Source organism: Eptatretus burgeri, chromosome 8 (assembly GCF_056783735.1).
Source record: "Eptatretus burgeri isolate ZD-2024b chromosome 8, Ebu_testis_v1, whole genome shotgun sequence".
Taxonomy (NCBI): Eukaryota; Metazoa; Chordata; class Myxini; order Myxiniformes; family Myxinidae; genus Eptatretus; species Eptatretus burgeri.
Genome location: NC_140968.1, coordinates 10,972,774 through 10,990,273, shown reverse-complemented (window position 1 = coordinate 10,990,273; position 17,500 = coordinate 10,972,774). Strand labels below are relative to the sequence as shown.

The following is a 17,500-nucleotide window of genomic DNA, read 5'->3' as shown; positions in this document are numbered from 1 at the left end:
GTAATACCTGATCCATGAGAACATATAGGGCCCAATACTTTTTTGAAATATCATTCTATACAGTACTATATCGTTTTTGGCCCGATCTCTCTATGGTGAAGAATCACATCGAAATTAAATAATTGTCTTATCCAGATCCGCATTCGGATCTTCACCAAAATCGAGACAATTCGTCGTTGTCACACACCCAACGTGTCCACCAAGTTTCGTCTGAATCCGTCCACAACTTTTTGAGATATCATGCAATATATCGTTTTTTGCCCGATCTCTCAATGGTGAAGAATCGCTTTTAAAATTCTAGTAGTAGGATCCGGATCCGGATCTTCACCAAAATCTAAACAGTTCGTCCCTGTCACACACCGAACCTGAGCACAAAATATCATCCGGACCTGTCCACAACTTTTTGAGATATTTTGTTCACAAACAAACTAATGAAATTGCTCGTTGAGCAAGGAATTGCCGGAATAACTTTGTCATATCTCCATGATCTATAAAAAAACAAAAACCTGGAAATCAATTTGGTTCTTATAAGTCGATAGTTCTACTGTTTAATGAGTTATAGCACTTAGTTTGGTCATGATCATAACTTGGAAGTCAATCGGGATCGAAATGGCGTTTTTATTGCAATTTGAAAGTTTTGACCCGACCCCTCTAACATTCGACCTCTGACCGCTAAGAAGGGTGTTGGTGTGACACCCCAATGAGACAAATGGTTGGATGCAGAATTGGAAGATGCACATTTTGGATTTGGTTTGAAGTCGATACGACCATTTTAGCGGACGTTATTGCGAAAATAAGAATTTCGGTTTTTCGGTGACCTTGACCTTGACCTTTGACCTAGATTCACCAAAAACGACAAGTGTCTAAGTTGGACCATGGCCGACGTCTGTACCCAGTTTGGTCATGATAGCTGAAACGGTGTGGCTGCTGCAGGGTAAACAAACACAAACAAACAGACGACAGACAGACAGACACACAGAGTGACACACATAACTGACCAACATAATTGCCGAAATCCGAAGGATTCCGGCAATTAACAAGAAAAAGACGTTGTGCAGAGTACGATACTTGCAGGATCCACCTCCCCCCCCCCCGGCACTCCCCCCACCTCTCCAAAGGCTGCCATGGAGACATCGAATTGTCCATTTCATTAAGATTAAAATTCACAATCGTAATCAAAGTTCAGGTCAATCAGATGAAAATTGATTATTTTTCATATTGAAATTGATGATTTTCGAAGTTTGATCTTGAGTTGACCTTTGACCTTTTGATCTCAAAAATAGCTGCTTTCCAAATTCTGCAATGTTGTATGCAATTGCTGCATAATTTTCAGGTTAATCAGATGAACACTGATGATTTTTCAGATGAAATTTGATGATTTTAGAGGTTTGACCTTGAGTTGACCTTTGACCTCAAAAATAGTTGCTTTCCCAATTCAGTGATGGACTATGAAAATTAATGATTTTAGAAGTTTGACCTTGGGTTGACCTTTTGACCTCAAAAAATAGTTGGTTTCCAATTCAGTGACAAAATATGCAAATCTTGTACAAATTTCAAGTCAATCGGATGAAAAATGACAATTTCAGAAATTTGACCTCAAGATGACCTTTGACCTCAAAATCAAAAGGCTTCTCAGTTGAGACTACCTCTATAACTGGGTAAAGTTTCAAGACGATCGGTTTAGAATTGTGACCTGTAGGCGATAAACAGACAGACAGACAGACAGACAGACAGACAGACAGACAGAACAACAAAATCGACTGACCAATATACTTGAAAAATCTTCGATTTTGCAAGTAACAAACAAACAGAAAGGAGTGAAAACATAACCTCCTTCACCTTCGGTGGTGGAGGTAATAACATCAGAAAGAGAAGGGAAATCAAAACACCAACAGCAGGGACGAGGGACAAAATAGACTGTGACAGACAATCAAGGGATGTGGGTAAGAATGAGGGTAAGGGGAAACGCAAGGAGTGGATAGGAGGGATACAGAAGCAAACTCTCAGGAAGGAAAAACTGGAAATTTAAGGGGATTGAGGGGGTGGTTTAACGGGGGTAGAAAAGATCACTGTTTTGGATGGGGGATGATCTGAATTTGGTGGTGAACAGCTCTCTTGAAGAACTCAAGGGAAGAATGAGATTGAAGAGGATCTGCAAGTTAATTCCACAGGCGGGAGAAAACAGGAAAGGATGAGTGGAGGTGAGCAGTGATCCTGGATTTCGGTCTTTTCACCAGAAGGGGGTTGATTGTGGACCGTGTGAGCCCTGTAGAAACCTGGGGAAGATGAAGCATGGAAAGAACAGAAGGTGCAAGACCAGAAAGGAGACTATAGAAGACAGAGCAACCCCCGACCTGTCTGTAATAGGCAAGAGATTGCCCCATAGACTCAGGTTCATCGCGGGAGATTCCAATGATCTTGAGGGAGATTCTTGACAAATCTCACACTCACTCGCATAAAAAGGACCGCATCGCAAACTCTCCTATCTACTTTCTTAACAATCCTCTTGAGGAAGTTCAGTCACTCAAACTCATGGGTCTCACGATCAGCCATGATCTTCATTTGGGCAAACCACATTTCTAAATTGGCCTACAAAGCCAGTCACCGACTGTGCATCCTGCATCGTACAGAGTCCTTCCTTGGCACACCTGAACTCCTATCCACCTACAATAGGTTAATCCGCAGCTTCGTGGACTGCTGCTCTCCTCTCTGGGCTGGCGCCTGTGCCTCACATCTTGCTAAACTTGACACCATGGAAACGAAGGCCTTCAAGATCATTGGAATCTCCTGCGATGAAGCCGAGTCTATAAGGCAATCACAGACCGGTCGGGCATCTCTCTGTCTTCTATCACCTCCTTTCTGGTCTTGCACCCTCAGCTCTTTACGTACTTTGTCTTCCCCAGGTTTCTGCAGGGCACACACAGTCCATCATCAACCTCATTCTTGTGAAACTCACAAAACCCAGGATCACCGCTCACCTCCATTCATTCGTTCCACTTTTTCCCACCTGTGGGACCACACTCACTTCAACCGCATTCTCCCGGCAGGTTTTCAAGACAGCTGTTCACCACCATCTCAGATCATCTCCCATCCAAGACCATCTTTTCTTCCCCCATTAATTCCCTCCCCCCCCCACCCTCATTCCTCAGCCCACCTCCTTCCAAATTTCAAGTTTTTCCTTCCTGAGAATTTGCTTCTGTATCCATATTCCTCCTCCCCTACCCACGTTCTCCCCTCCCTCTCTATTGTTCCTTTTGTTCTGTTGCGTCCTGATCCGTTCAGTGTTCTCGCTCTTCCACAAGCCTCGATTCTGTTTACAAAGAAAGGCCTTTGTTTCAACAGTGTCAAGCTGAGCAAGATGTGAGGCAGGGGAGCCACCTCAGAGAGGAGAGCAGTAGTCCATCAAGCTGTGCATGAAAGCCTTGTAACTTTCAGAATTGTTGGTGGTTTGTAGGTGGTGGTTCTTGAGGATAATCCAAAGCTTTTCCATGTCATCCCATGATGGGTTATATTAAAATTGATCATCGATCGGCGTCATAATTAAATATTTATGCAAGTAAGGTGTCAGCATATAAATTCAGGAACACGTGGTGGTGCTCGTATACTCGTGTCTGACGATCAGGTGCACCCTCATTTTCTGTTGTAGCCAAAGGGGCGGCTGACTTTGAGTGTGGATGTTAGACCTTTGATTATGACCGCAGTTCAGGACGGCTGGTTCAGGTAACCAGCTGGCAAACATTTGCCCAAATCGACACCTTAATTATCAAGGAGGATCTATCGTCGTGTTAAGGTCTCCGAAACATGCACAGAATGAGCTGGAATTTCTCAAGGTAGCGTTTTTGCCATATTCACGATTCCACTAACCACTAATATTGTATACCTACCTGGGCATGTCTAAGATCTCAACAATGAGAACCCTTCAGGAACCTCAGCACTCATGATCGAAAGCTCAGCGGATGGGATCATACCACAACCTTCACTCCCAGGATCCAGAAACCAAATTGGATAATCAAGGCCATGTGCTCTTTAAATGCTGGCTGAAGGTGATGAAGAACTTCACTTCAAATGCCTCTTGCTCTTCCTCTGCTCCAAATGGTTCATGTGATCACGTGCTTGTGAAAGTCAACATCTCTCTGACGATTCTCAGATATATGCGTCAACGCAAGTGAGTCTGGCAGTTCACTCAAGCAGATTGGCAGGGACTGCAAGCAGCCATCTCTCTTCAGGACTGGTCTCCCACATCTACTGCTCCTGATGATAAGTTAGCCTGGGAATTGTTCCACTGGGAACAACAGTTCTCTTTCTCTTTCTCTTTCTCTTTTTCTCTTTCTCTCTTTCTCTTTCTCTTTCTCTCTTTCTCTTTCTCTCTTTCTCTTTCTTTTTCTTTCTTTCTCTTTCTCTCTTTCTCTTTCTCTCTTTCTCTTTTTCTTTCTTCTTTCTTTCTCTCTTTCTTCTTTCTCTTCTCTTTCTCTCTTCTTTTCTCTCTCTCTTTCTCTTTTTTCTCTTTTCTCTTTCTCTTCTCTTTTCTCTTTCTTTCTCTCTTTCTCTTTCTCTCTTCTTTCTCTTTCTCTTCTTTCTCTTTCTCTCTTTCTTTCTCTTTCTCTTTCTCTTCTCTCTCTTTTCTTTCTCTCTCTTCTCTCCTTTCTTTTCTCTTTTTCTTCTCTCTTCTTCTTTCTTTCTCTTCTCTTCTCTTCTTTCTTTCTCTTCTTCTTCTTCTCTTCTTCTCTCTCTCCTTCTCTTTCAGTACTTTCTCTCTCTTCTTCTCTTTCTCTCTCTTTTCTCTTTCTCTCTTTCTCTTTTCTCTCTTCTTCTTTCTTTTTTCTTTTTTCTTTTCTTCTTTCTTCTTCTTCTTTCTTTCTTCTTCTTCTTTCTTTCTTTTTCTCTTTTCTTCTTTTCTTTCTTTTCTCTTTTTCTTTTTTCTTCTTTCCTTTTTCTCTCTTTTCTTTTCTCTTCTTCTTTCTCTCTCTTCTTCTTCTCTTTCTTCTTCTTCTTTCTCTTCTCTTTCTCTCTTTCTTCTCTCTTCTTTTTCTCTTTTTTCTCTTTTCTCTCTTCTTCTCTTCTCTTTCTCTCTTCTCTTCTCTTCTTCTCTCTTTCTCTTTCTTCTTTCTCTCTTCTCTTTTTCTTTTTCTTCTCTTTCTCTCTCTCTCTTCTTTCTTTCTCTCTTTCTTCTCTTCTTCTCTCTTCTTCTTCTTCTCTTCTTTCTCTCTTCTTTTTTTTCTCTTTTTCTCTTTCTCTTTCTCTTCTTCTCTTCTTCTTCTCTTCTCTTCTTCTTCTCCTTTTCTCTTCTTCTTCTCTTCTCTTCTCTTCTTCTCTTCTTCTTCTCTTCTTCTTCTTCTTCTTCTTTTCCTTCTTCTTCCTTCTTCTTCTTCCTTCTCTTCTTCTTCTTCTTTTTCCTTCTTCTTTCTTTCTCTCTTTTTCTCTTTCTCTCTTTCTCTTTCTCTCTTCTTTCTCTCTTTCTTTCTCTCTTTCTCTTTTTTCTCTTTTTCTCTTTTCTCTTTCTCTTTCTCTCTTTCTCTTTCTCTCTTTCTTCTCTTTCTTCTTTCTCTCTCTTTCTCTTTTTTTCTCTTTTTCTCTTTCTATTTCTTCTTCTCTTTCTCTTTCTTTCTCTTTCTCTTTCTCTTTCTCTTTCTCTTTCTTCTTTCTCTTTTTCTTTTTCTTTCTTTCTCTCTCTCTCTTTCTCTCTTTCTTTCTTTCTCTCTCTCTCTTTCTCTCTTTCTCTCTTTCTCTCTTTCTCTCTCTCTCTCTCACAGATTCACCCCATATAAACCTCAATTATCCTTCCATACTTCCCACCAATGGTACACCGAGTCCTGTGGTGAGGCAGTTGCTCTGAAACAACTTCCCTTTTCTTCCTGGAAGGCGAAACTTACAGAAGACAATCTCAGTGCATTCTAAAAAGTCCACAACAAGTTAGTGTGTTCCCACTCTCAGGAGAGCCAGAAAACAACATCTGTCCAACCTGAACAATGAACTTTCAAACTTGTCTCCCTTCTCTAAAACCTGGTGGCACCTTTTTAAGTCTGTCTCTGGAGTATGCTTCCTTTCCCTCCCTTCCATCTTATGGCACCACAACCTACCACATTCGTGAGAAGGTGGAATGCCTCAGTTCTGTGTTTGCTTCCAAATCTTGTGTCCCCCAACCCCTCACTCTCGGTACACATCCTTCCCTGTCGTACGCAACTGCCTGAGAAGGTAGAGAATGTTCTTTCAACCCTTGACTCTGACTCTGCAACTGGACCGGACGGCATTAGATCACATGTCCTAAAAACCCACTCTCTGCTGCTCTTGCATTTCCTCTCTCGGCCCTTTTCACCCGATGATTTACCCAAGGACATCTTCCATCTGCTTGGAAATCAGCCAACATCACATTTCATCGAAAGTGCAAAAACTCATGCATACCAGTTTAATAAAAAAGTAAAATTAATGCGGATTAAAATTCATATATAAAGTAAAATTAATGGCATTAAGCACTTCACATCTGCCCGCTACAAACCTGCCAGTAATGGTCAAGCCGAATGTACTGTTCAGATCATCAGAATGGTCTAAACCGCGTCAAGGAAGGCTCCATTCAATCTCATCTAGCTCGTGTGTTGCTCAACTACCGCACCAGACCACATCAAACCCACCGGTCGCTCACCTGCCAACATTCTGATGGGTCGTGAATTAACAACACGGTTATCACGAGTGCACCCGGACGTAACGGTCGAGGTTGAGAATAACAAGTATCAACAGAAATGTAATCACAACCAAACGTCTGTGTCCGGAAACTTCCAGATCAATGATCCTGTACACGTGTTGAACTTCGGATGTGGAACCAAGTGGTTATCTGGAATCGTTATCGATAACATTGGTGAAATGATGTTTCTTGTGAAGTTGTGTGATGGTAGATTCATGCGTAAACATGTTGATCAACTCAGGCTACATCAAGGGGAGCGAAACATTGAACCACTCAAGTGCCTTAGGCACCCACTCCTGTGTTAACACCGTCTGTGTTTGAACCTCAGGTGTTTCCTCGTGAAAGCTTTTCACCCATCAGCATACCTGAACTCCTTCCCGACCCTGTTCCCCTTATTGAGAAGCCCACAGCAGTCGCAAGCAAGGACAGCCCTCCATTAGCCCCAAGAAGATCAGCTCGTGTCTGGAAACCTCCTGAGCGTGTTGTTTTGTCAAAAAAAAGGGGGAAGGGGGGGGAGATGAGATGTATCAGTAGTTTATGATAATGCATACATATGGTGCACCGGGGCATGGTTCAGCAGAGTCATGTGACCCGCCCATGTTCCGATGCTGTGCTGTGTTGTGTTGTGCCCGTGTCCGAATTAAACCTGTTGTTCCTACTTCAGAGCCTTCGTCCCTGTCCATTGCGCACATTACATCAGGATTTCCTTAACGTTGAGGAAATCCTTTTGGAGTCGTTGTTATGCTAGACAACCAATCGTATTCGGGATAGGAAGAGGTGTCGGAAAGCTCGATGGCAGGAAGCAATCTACAAACTGGCTTCAGGAAAAGACAGAAACACGAGTGGAGGCTTTTCTCAAGCACAAGAGAGACAATGCATTGTATAGTTGTAAATTGTGTGTTGTTGAAGTACTTTTATGTTTAATTACAACACTATAACTATAAATAGTGCATAAATGTAAAGAATACCTTGATTTGGGTAAGACCAGCTGGGTCCACAAGGTAAACCGGGACTCTCCCGAGTCTGAGGTCCCACACGACTCTCTCCAACGTGGGATTGACGAGTTCTGGACCTAATAACACGAAGCGTTTAATCTATTTATTACGTATGCAGTCAAACTTTATTCCTGGGGTCACCGTCGGTGTAAATTGAATTGGTATCTAAATGACCTGAACACGAAGTAATGAATTTTCACACCATGAAAGTACCACGATATTAGCAGCTCAGATTAACAACTTATTCAGCTGTACCTGTAGTACCTGCACGAGCACACACCTTCACATCGGCCCAGATATCACGTGTTAAATCCTGTGGGATTGTCAGTTCGATGGAGTGTACAAATTATTTTAAAACGTTGCTGTGGAAATGACTCCTGGGGGATCAAAGATCCTTAGTATAATTATAGCTATTCCTTGGCAAGTGTTTTAGATCAGGGTTGTATCAGATGTCAATCGGGTTGAGGTTGTCTCGGAAAACGCGTTCGCCATGTCTTTAGTGGAGATAATCGAACTCTTCGTGACCATTTTCTCTGAAGGCCACCATTTGGAAACTCAAAGGTTGAGAGAGGGAGGGGGAGAGGTGCTCCCTTAAGTTTAAGGAAAAACTTAAAGAATATTCAAATATACAACAATCCTCAAATTAAGGATGTCCTTAAGGGGAAACTTGAGGAAATATTTAAGTAAATCCTCAAATGATTCCCATGAGAATGCTTTATGCAACCGAGCCCAAGGCCTACAAGATTATTGGAATCTCCCGCGATAAGGCTGAGTCTTGGGGTCTATTACTACCCTATCACAGACAGGTCGGTGGTCTCTCTGTCTTCTACCGCCTCCTCTCTGGTCTTGCACCCTCTGCTCTTTCCGTGCTTTGTACTCACCCACCCAGCTTTCTGCAAGGCTCACATGGTCCACCATTAACCCCTTTCTGGTTAAACTACCTAATCCTAAATCCAGGATCACTGCTCATCTCCACTCATTCGTTCCTCTTTTCTCCTGCCTGTGGAACTAACTTTCAAATTCTCTTCAATCTCATTCTTCCTTCCAGGTTTTCAAGAGTACTGTTCACCACCACCTCGGATTGTCCCCAATCCAAAACTATGATCTTTTCGACTCTCCTTAACTCCCCCTCCCAACCCCACCCCAATCCCTTGGCCTCCTTCCAAATTTCCAGTTTTCCCTCCTGAGAGTTTCCTTCTGTATCCATCTTGTCTGCCCCATGCCTTCTCCCCAACTCATTCCTCCCCACACCCATTTTTTGTCCAAGTATGCCTCGACCTTGGCCTTGAACTATGCTGTTGTTGATTCTTTTTTTTCTTTTTTTTGTTAAGGGTTTAATGGTGCTGTCAGAGCCAGGAGGCTCTATCCATGCCACGCACCAGAATCTGATCAAACTCGCCTACAGCCATAGCCCTTCAAAGGCAGATACATTTTAAATGGGTCTCCCAGATTCCTTCAGGAATTTTAATACCGCCTTACAGAGTTGAGGGTGCTTCCAGTTCATCCGCCGCAGCATCACCTGCAGGTCCAACACCCTTATCCCCATAACTTATACGCCATACAAGATGCTGCCTCGATTCCCCATAGAGAGGGCAATTTAGAAATACGTGATTTAGGTCTTCAGGTTTTCTGCACACATCACAGAACCCCGTTGGGTGACATCCAATTCTATGGAGGTATGCATTTAAGCGACAGTGCCTGAGTCTTATTCTACAAAGCACGACCTAGTCCCTCCGGGAGAGCCTGGTGAGATTAACAAGTGGAACCACCCCCGACTACACCTTGTGAAAAAAATCTCCCCTTTGTGCAGGAGTCCCACTGACATTTCCATTTTCCCTCAATGCGGTCCTTGACCAGACTAATGATTTCTGAAGGTCCCAAGGGGATTTGGGTGACATTGTCCATTCTGAGGGCATGTTTTGCCGCAAGGTCAACGGCTTCATTCCCCCCAATGCCCACATGTGCGGGGATCCAGCACAAATCCACCACCAGACCCCTCCAGTTCATGATGTTGTTCAAATGCCAAGCTTCTAGAACCAAGTCATACCTGCAGCCACCCTGAAAGGATTCCAGCGCGTTTAATGCCGAAAGTGAGTCCGAGAGGATAACTGCACGAAGAGGATTGAACTCGATTATCCATTCCGTAGCTAGGACGATTGTAAATAGTTCAGTCGAGAAAACTGAAAGATGATCGGTTAACCGAAAAGCCCTGACCACACGGACATCCGGGATACATATAGCCGCCGCTGTCCTTCCAAGAGAGGGTTCTTTGGACCCATCCGCATATACAGTAGACTAGGTGTAAGTCGGCAGCGTGTAACTCGTCAATTCGCCTAAGTCGGCAGCGTCAAAAAGTCCCGAATTTATCTCATGTTAAATCCCTTTGAATAAAGGGTCATCCCTCTGTAAGTCGTCATCTCTAAGTCGTCACTTCGTCCAAGTCGTCAGATGTTGTCCATTCCCACGTAATGGAAACTCAAGTAAATTACCACTCCTAACTCATCACACGGAACTGCTGCCTCGTGAGAAGCCCGATTTCATGGAATCGTGATGCTCGCTCATTGGTGTACACCGCCAGTGATAGGCTATTTATAACTGGGTACACACGTTGATCGCACTGCAGGCAGGCCAATGGCGACTAAGCGTAAGCTTACAACTAAAACCTACCAAGAAAAATACGACATTATCCAGTTTTGCGAGGCAAATCCACTGATGAAGAAAACAGACATAGCTGAGAAGTTGGACATCAAACGGCAGACATTGAACAATATCTTGAAGAATAAGGGCAAGATATTTGGACAAGTGGAGAAGATCGTGAGGCCGGTGGGAAGTGTGAAATGCGTGAAATGTGTGTCCTTTGAAGATGTCGATGACGCGCTCATCATCTGGTTTCGGCAAATGTCAGCTCAGCCAAATATTCGGTTTCGGCCGATTCGGCCGATACTGTCTTTCGGTGGAGGATTGCCCAGGCAACATCATGGAATACAATGACCGGTTTGAATCCTTTCTCATGCACCAGATGCCCAAGAGTTTGAGGCAGTCAAACATAACGGATTACTTCGCGAAGAAGTAAAGGATCGATCGAGCTTCGTGTTGAAGTCCGATCATGGTTTTATATTGGCTTGTTTTGTACATTACCGCACTCACTTACACATAGGCATTGAGTGGTAATCATCACCACGATGACTGTGTGTCATGTAATTTGGCACGATACCATCACCGATGGTATATGAGTTGTCTTACAGAGTTGTTCATTATCTTTACTTTTGATAAACTGATTCATGAATTCTATCTTTGCTTGATCACGTTCCAACTCACCAACTCACCCCCACCTATGCCCCGAGGATTGTGTTTTCCTTTTGGTGCAATAGCCGGCTCTCACACATATGTGTCCAGGCCATGCGCGACTTCATCCTTCACCCCACAGTCATCATGAATGTTCGCATACGCGTAAGTCGTCACATTTCTAAGTCGTCACTTTTTTCTCGGTCCCGATGGTGACGACTTACGCCTAGTCTACTGTATATGCAAAGATTGATTCCAACTTGTATTTATAAACTCGATAGCCAGGTTGCGCTTTACCACAGGATTAACTGAATCCAATTTTCCCCAGAGATCCATGCGGAGACGAAGGGGTTCGAGAGTCCAGGGGGGCAAAATGGGAACTTTATGTTGGGGGCTGACTGGAAGGGAGTCCAGCTTCATTTCCTTGACGAACTTGACACAGGCCAGGCCAAGAGGCAAGGAAGCGGAGTTGTTGTCTAACTTCAGGTATTCCCAACAATTTTCAAATAAGGATTTACCAGGATGGCTGTCCCCAGAAGAAGTGGATCTAGCCCAATATTTCATTCTCATCAACTCCCAGCGAAGGGACAAGGGCATCTCACCTATTTCCACCAGAAGGGCAGACACTGGAGTGCTCATAAAAGCACCTAAACATACACGAAGGGCTTTTGACTGGACAGTCTCAAGTTTTTTACGGTTGCACTTGGCCATATCACTGAAAGCCAGGCATCCGTAATCCAGGTGGGAACGAATTTTAGCTTTGTATATCATGAGAAGACTGTCACGATGTGCTCCCCACTCTGTTCCAGAGAGACAACATAATAAATTTATATCTTTCGCACATTTACCTGTCAGCTCCTTCACATGCGGAGTCCAGGTGAGTCCCTTATCAAAAGTGACTCCTAGGAAAGACACCACTCGAGATGGATGGATGCAAGTGCCATTAATTACCATTGCAATTTCATCCGTTCTCTTCTTACGGGAAAATATGATAAACTTGGACTTATCAGCTGATAGTTTAAAACCCCAGTCTTCGGCCCATTTCTCCACGAGCCGGATATCGCCCTGGAGTTTTTTTACTCGAAATAGCAAGATTTTTACACCGGATCCACATAGCAATGTCATCAGCAAACGGTAATAACTTGCTGTGGAGCTTGCGGATGGAGGCAACATCATTTATCATAATACTAAAGAGTGTTGGGCTTAAGCCGCTTCCCTGGGGAATGCCCTTTTCAGAATGAAACGAAGAGGTGAGGCTCAGGCCAACCCTCACCTGAAATGTTCTATTCGATAAAAAGTCACCAATCCAATCGTGCATTCTGCCATTGACCCCGAGATTACTCAATTTATAAAGGAGGCCATTTTTCCCAGACTGAATCGTATGCCTTTTGGATATCGAGGAACAGTCCCAGAAGAGACTCCTGATTACCTAGGGATTTCCTTACATCATTTGCCAGTGCGGAAATGTGATCCATAACGGACTGTCCCTTTCGAAAACCGCTCTAGCCTTTATACAATAGGTTGTTCTTTTCCAAGAAGAAAACCAATTGGTTGTTCACCATTTTCTCCATTAATTTGCAAACAACTGAGATAAGGGAGATCGGGCGATATGAAGATGGGACAGTGCCATCTTTCCCCTCTTTCAGGATAGGAATTGCAATAGCGTGTTTCCAATCGCCGGGAAGCTTCCCTAAAGCCCAAATCCTATTGAAGAAAATCAGGAACACTCTCAACACCCGATCATCCAAGTGCATGAACATAAGGAATGATAACTGATCCGGGCCTGGGGCGCTATTCTTAGCCGAACGAATCACCTGCTTCAGTTCCCAAATAGTGAAGTCAAGATTGAGTGAAGGGTTTGAAGGCAGAACTGTATTGGTGATCACCCTGGTTTGACTTACAACTTGGGGAAAACGAGCCTCTAAAACGTCATCCTTTATGATATTCTCACTACTAGAAAAGAATTGGCCCACGGCTTCTGCCTTGTCTGCAATACAACACAGGGCTATGTTCTGGGAAATAATCACTGGAAAAGATCTCCCTCCCGACTTAACTCCCTGTATACTTTTGACTCTTCCCCATATAGTTTTGAGAGGGGTATCCGGATTAACTGATGAACAAAATGATTTCCAAGAGGCGGACTTGGCCCATTTTATAGTTCTTTGGGCTATCGCCCTTTTCCTCTTATACCCTATACCGTCCTCCAACCTGAGGGTTTTCCTAAGTCTCTTTAGAGCCGCCCATCTTCCCTGGATTGCCAATTTGCAATCCTCATTCCACCAGGGGACCTTAATTTTCCTACCCACTGAAGGAATTGAGGTTGGGATTGTTTCCCAAGCAATGTTATACATAATTTGAACAATATTCTTATTGATGCTATCTATGTTGTGAACACTAATCTCTTCCTTCACTTCCCTGATACATCGATCTGAAAACTGACCCCAATTCGCCTTAGAAAAGTTCAAAAGAATCTGGACCGAGTGAGTCCACAGAACCACTTTCACATTGGAGATTAGTGATCAAAAGAAAGTGATTACTCCCTAGGTTGTCATCATGGACTTCCCAATCGCATCTCGCAGCTTCTATTGAAGAAATAAGAGTGAGATCCAGAGGGGAAATCTTCCCTGTGGATGGATTTATACATGTTCCCTGTCCGTCATTTAATATCACCATATCAAATTCATCGATCAAATCCTCAATAATATCGCCGTTCCTATCAGTGTCTTTGGAGCCCCAGAGAATATTATGACTGTTGAAATTGCCACAGACAAGTACCACCCCCTCACACCTTCTAAAAACCTCCTGAAGACTCTTGTGCATCAATGGTTGGCAAGGATTATAGGAGTTTATAATTGTAATCCTCCCCCTTGAGCCATGGACCTTGATAGGAATACACTCCAGCTCCGTAATGTCTTCCGTTTCCATGAAGGGAAGACCAAATTTCACCATAATGCCACACCCACCCCCTTTACCTCGAGCTCTATCCCTACCAATAAGGGTATACCCCGGCATATGAAATTGATTATGCTCCTTGAGCCATGTTTCTTGAAAACAAATAATATCCGGTTTAGTTAACAACTCAGAGACGTATTTTTTAAATTCGGACCTGTGCGCCACGAGACTTTTAGCATTCCATTGGATTATTAACATAAATTACATTGGGTCCTGAGACTGTTTGGCATCAGGACTGGTTTCTCTCTCTTTTTTATTGCCCGTCTTGTTAAATATCTTATTAATATCCTTGGTGGAAATACCATCCCAACCCAGATGTTTGCAGGCTGCTGAATCAATAATGCTAATCTTCTCCGATCTCCTTTGTACAACAGCTGTGCAATTTACGACCTCAGTAATAAATCCAATGAACCCCAATTTCGAAATGTTCAAAACCACCATGGCACTTGAATCCTCAGTTTGGAAATCCTGATCTATTGTCTCCGTCTGGCAACCAACCGAAACTGTTTGTATCTTAACCGGAGCTGGAGTTTTAGTAATCCTATTCGTTTCTTTGACTGGCAACACAACTTTGGGGACCTTGAGCACCGCCTCCGCATACGATAACTTCCCAGTGGTTTTTACTTCCTGAATCTGGGCCGCTCTTTGAAATTCTAAACAACCTCTGTCGGCTGCACTGTGCTCCCCACCGCAATTGGCACAGCACATCGTAACGCACGTACAACTCTCATACTCGTGATCTCCATTACACTTGCTGCAACGCCGTTTACCCCGACAGGATGTTGCAGTATGACCGAATCTTTGGCATTTGTAGCATCTTAAGGCGGGAGGGATATACTCCCGAACAGGAAAGGCTTGGTAGCCCAGGAACACTTTAGGGGGGAGGACCGGGATGGAGAAGGACGACACCACACATGTGGTATCGACCTTCACACCATCCCTCACCGACGAAAGACGATGAGCATCACCTACTCCCATGTCAGCCAAATGCCTCTTGATAACCTCCATATCAATGTCCAGGTCAATCCCATAAATTACTCCCCGGCATTCCCTTAAAGACCTGGGAATGTGAGCAGATATTCAACTATCCCCAAAATGAGAGACTCAGAATCTTTTTCCACTGGGCCACCGATTTGCACTGGATCAGAAGGTCACCCGATCGAAGTTTCCTTGCACAATGTACGTCACCAAATTCTTTTCCAATGACGGTAGCCAATTTTATAGCGAACACAGTGAGCTTCATACTTAACGCATGCACGTGAAAGAATAGGAAACAACAACAGCAACAACAACAAAAACAACAAAAACAACAAAAACAACAAAAACAACAACAACAACAACAACAACACAATACCCCTGGCTATTTGGATTCCATGTCATTAGCTATGACCTTTTGCTTCCGGTTGTTTTTAAACGCTGTGCGGTGTATAAACACGATTGGGTTTTATTTCTAACTTGTGAATATTACTTAACGCGTGCACGTGAGAGAATAGGAAACAACAACAACAACAACACCATACCCCTGGCTATTTGGATTCCATGTCGTTAGCTATGACCTTTTGCTTCCGGTTGTTTTTAAACGCTGTGCGGTGTATAAACACGATTGGGTTTTATTTCTAACTTGTGAATATTACTTAACGCGTGCACGTGAGAGAATAGGAAACAACAACAACAACAACACTATACCCCTGGCTATTTGGATTCCATGTCGTTAGCTATGACCTTTTGCTTCTGGTTGTTTTTAAACGCTGTGCGGTGTATAAACACGATTGGGTTTCATTTCTATCTTGTGAATATTACTTAACACATGCACATGAGAGAATAGGAAACAACAAAAACAACACAATACCCCTGGCAATTGTGAATCCGTGTCGTTGCCTATGACCCTTTTGCTTCCGTTTTTGTTTTGTTTCTGGGTTTTTTTTTGTTTCCGGTTTTTGTCATGGGGAACGATGCATGCCGGGAGATAAAGGCATCGTCGGAGACATGAAATACCCAAATAATATCAGACATGGTGTATATTTCCTCCACTAATTTTACTAACGATATCTCCCGCATCATCAAAAAAAAATTTTTAATCGTGATTTACGTTATTTGATCGCTAATCCCGAATCCAGACCGAAGTAACCGGAAATTGCTTATCCAGTTGTGAACAAGTTATAGGTAAAGTCAGAAGCGAATGTCAGAAGAATTCTACGTTCAATCTAGTATTTCTTTTTTTTGATGAGATCCTGTTCTCAGCGGTGTAGGTGTCGTTGTGAAGGTAATGTTGAGGTAATATATTATTTTTTTTTCGATGAGATCCTGTTCTAGGCGGTGTAGTTGTCATTGTGAAGGTAATGTTGAGGTAATATTAATTTTTTTTGATGACATCCTGTTCTCGGCGGTGTAGTTGTCGTTGTGAAGGTAATGTTGAGGTAATATTATCTTTTTTAGATGAGATCCTGTTCTTGGTGGTGTAGTTGTTCTTGTGAAGGTAATGTTGAGGTAATATTTATATTTTTTAGATGAGATCCTGTTCTTGGTGGTGTAGTTGTTGTGAAGGTAATGTTGAGGTAATATTTATTTTTTTTAGATGAGATCCTGTTCTAGGCGGTGTAGTTGTCGTTGTGAAGGTAATGTTGAGGTAATATTTATTTTTTCAGATGAGATCCTGTTCTAGGCGGTGTAGTTGTCGTTGTGAAGGTAATGTTGAGGTAATATTTATATTTTTTAGATGAGATCCTGTTCAAGGCAGTGTAGTTGTCGTTGTAAAGGTAATGTTGAGGAAATTTTTTTTTCAGATGAGATCCTGTTCTTGGTGGTGTAGTTGTTCTTGTGAAGGTAATGTTGAGGTAATATCTATATTTTTTGATGAGATCCTGTTCTAGGCGGTGTAGTTGTTGTTGTGAAGGTGATGTTGAGGTAATATCTATATTTTTTGATGAGATCCTGTTCTAGGCGGTGTAGTTGTTGTTGTGAAGGTAATGTTGAGGCAATATTTATTTTTTCAGATGAGATCCTGTTCTCGGCAGTGTAGTTGTCGTTGTGAAGGTATTGTTGAGGTAATATTAATTTTTTTAGATGAGATCCTGTTCTAGGCGGTGTAGTTGTCGTTGTGAAGGTAATGTTGAGGTAATATTTATTTTTTCAGATGAGATCCTGTTCTAGGCGGTGTAGTTGTCGTTGTGAAGGTAATGTTGAGGTAATATTTATATTTTTTAGATGAGATCCTGTTCTTCGCGGTGTAGTTGTTGTTGTGAAGGTAATGTTGAGGTAATATTTTTTTTTCAGATGAGATCCTGTTCTTGGCGGTGTAGTTGTTGTTGTGAAGGTAATGTTGAGGTAATATTAATTTTTTTAGATGAGATCCTGTTCTCGGCAGTGTAGTTGTCATTGTGAAGGTAATGTTGAGGTAATATTTATTTTTTTTAGATGAGATCCTGTTCTAGGCGGTGTAGTTGTCATTGTGAAGGTAATGTTGAGGTAATATTTATTTTTTTTCGATGAGATCCTGTTCTAGGCGGTGTAGTTGTCATTGTGAAGGTAATGTTGAGGTAATATTTATTTTTTTTCGATGAGATCCTGTTCTAGGTGGTGTAGTTGTCGTTGT

The 17,500-nt window shown here is 42.7% G+C and overlaps 1 protein-coding gene across 1 annotated transcript in view; it reads right to left on the bottom strand.

The window, feature by feature from the left end:
* The window catches only part of LOC147021091 (TBC1 domain family member 24-like), a 67,140-nt gene extending 59,375 nt beyond the window's left edge, over positions 1-7,765 (bottom strand). Inside the window, exon 1 of the mRNA XM_085890839.1 lies at positions 7,645-7,765. The gene's annotated coding sequence lies outside the window, so the exon portion shown is untranslated. The remainder of the gene's footprint in view (positions 1-7,644) is intronic.
* Between the last annotated feature and the right edge of the window lie 9,735 nt (positions 7,766-17,500).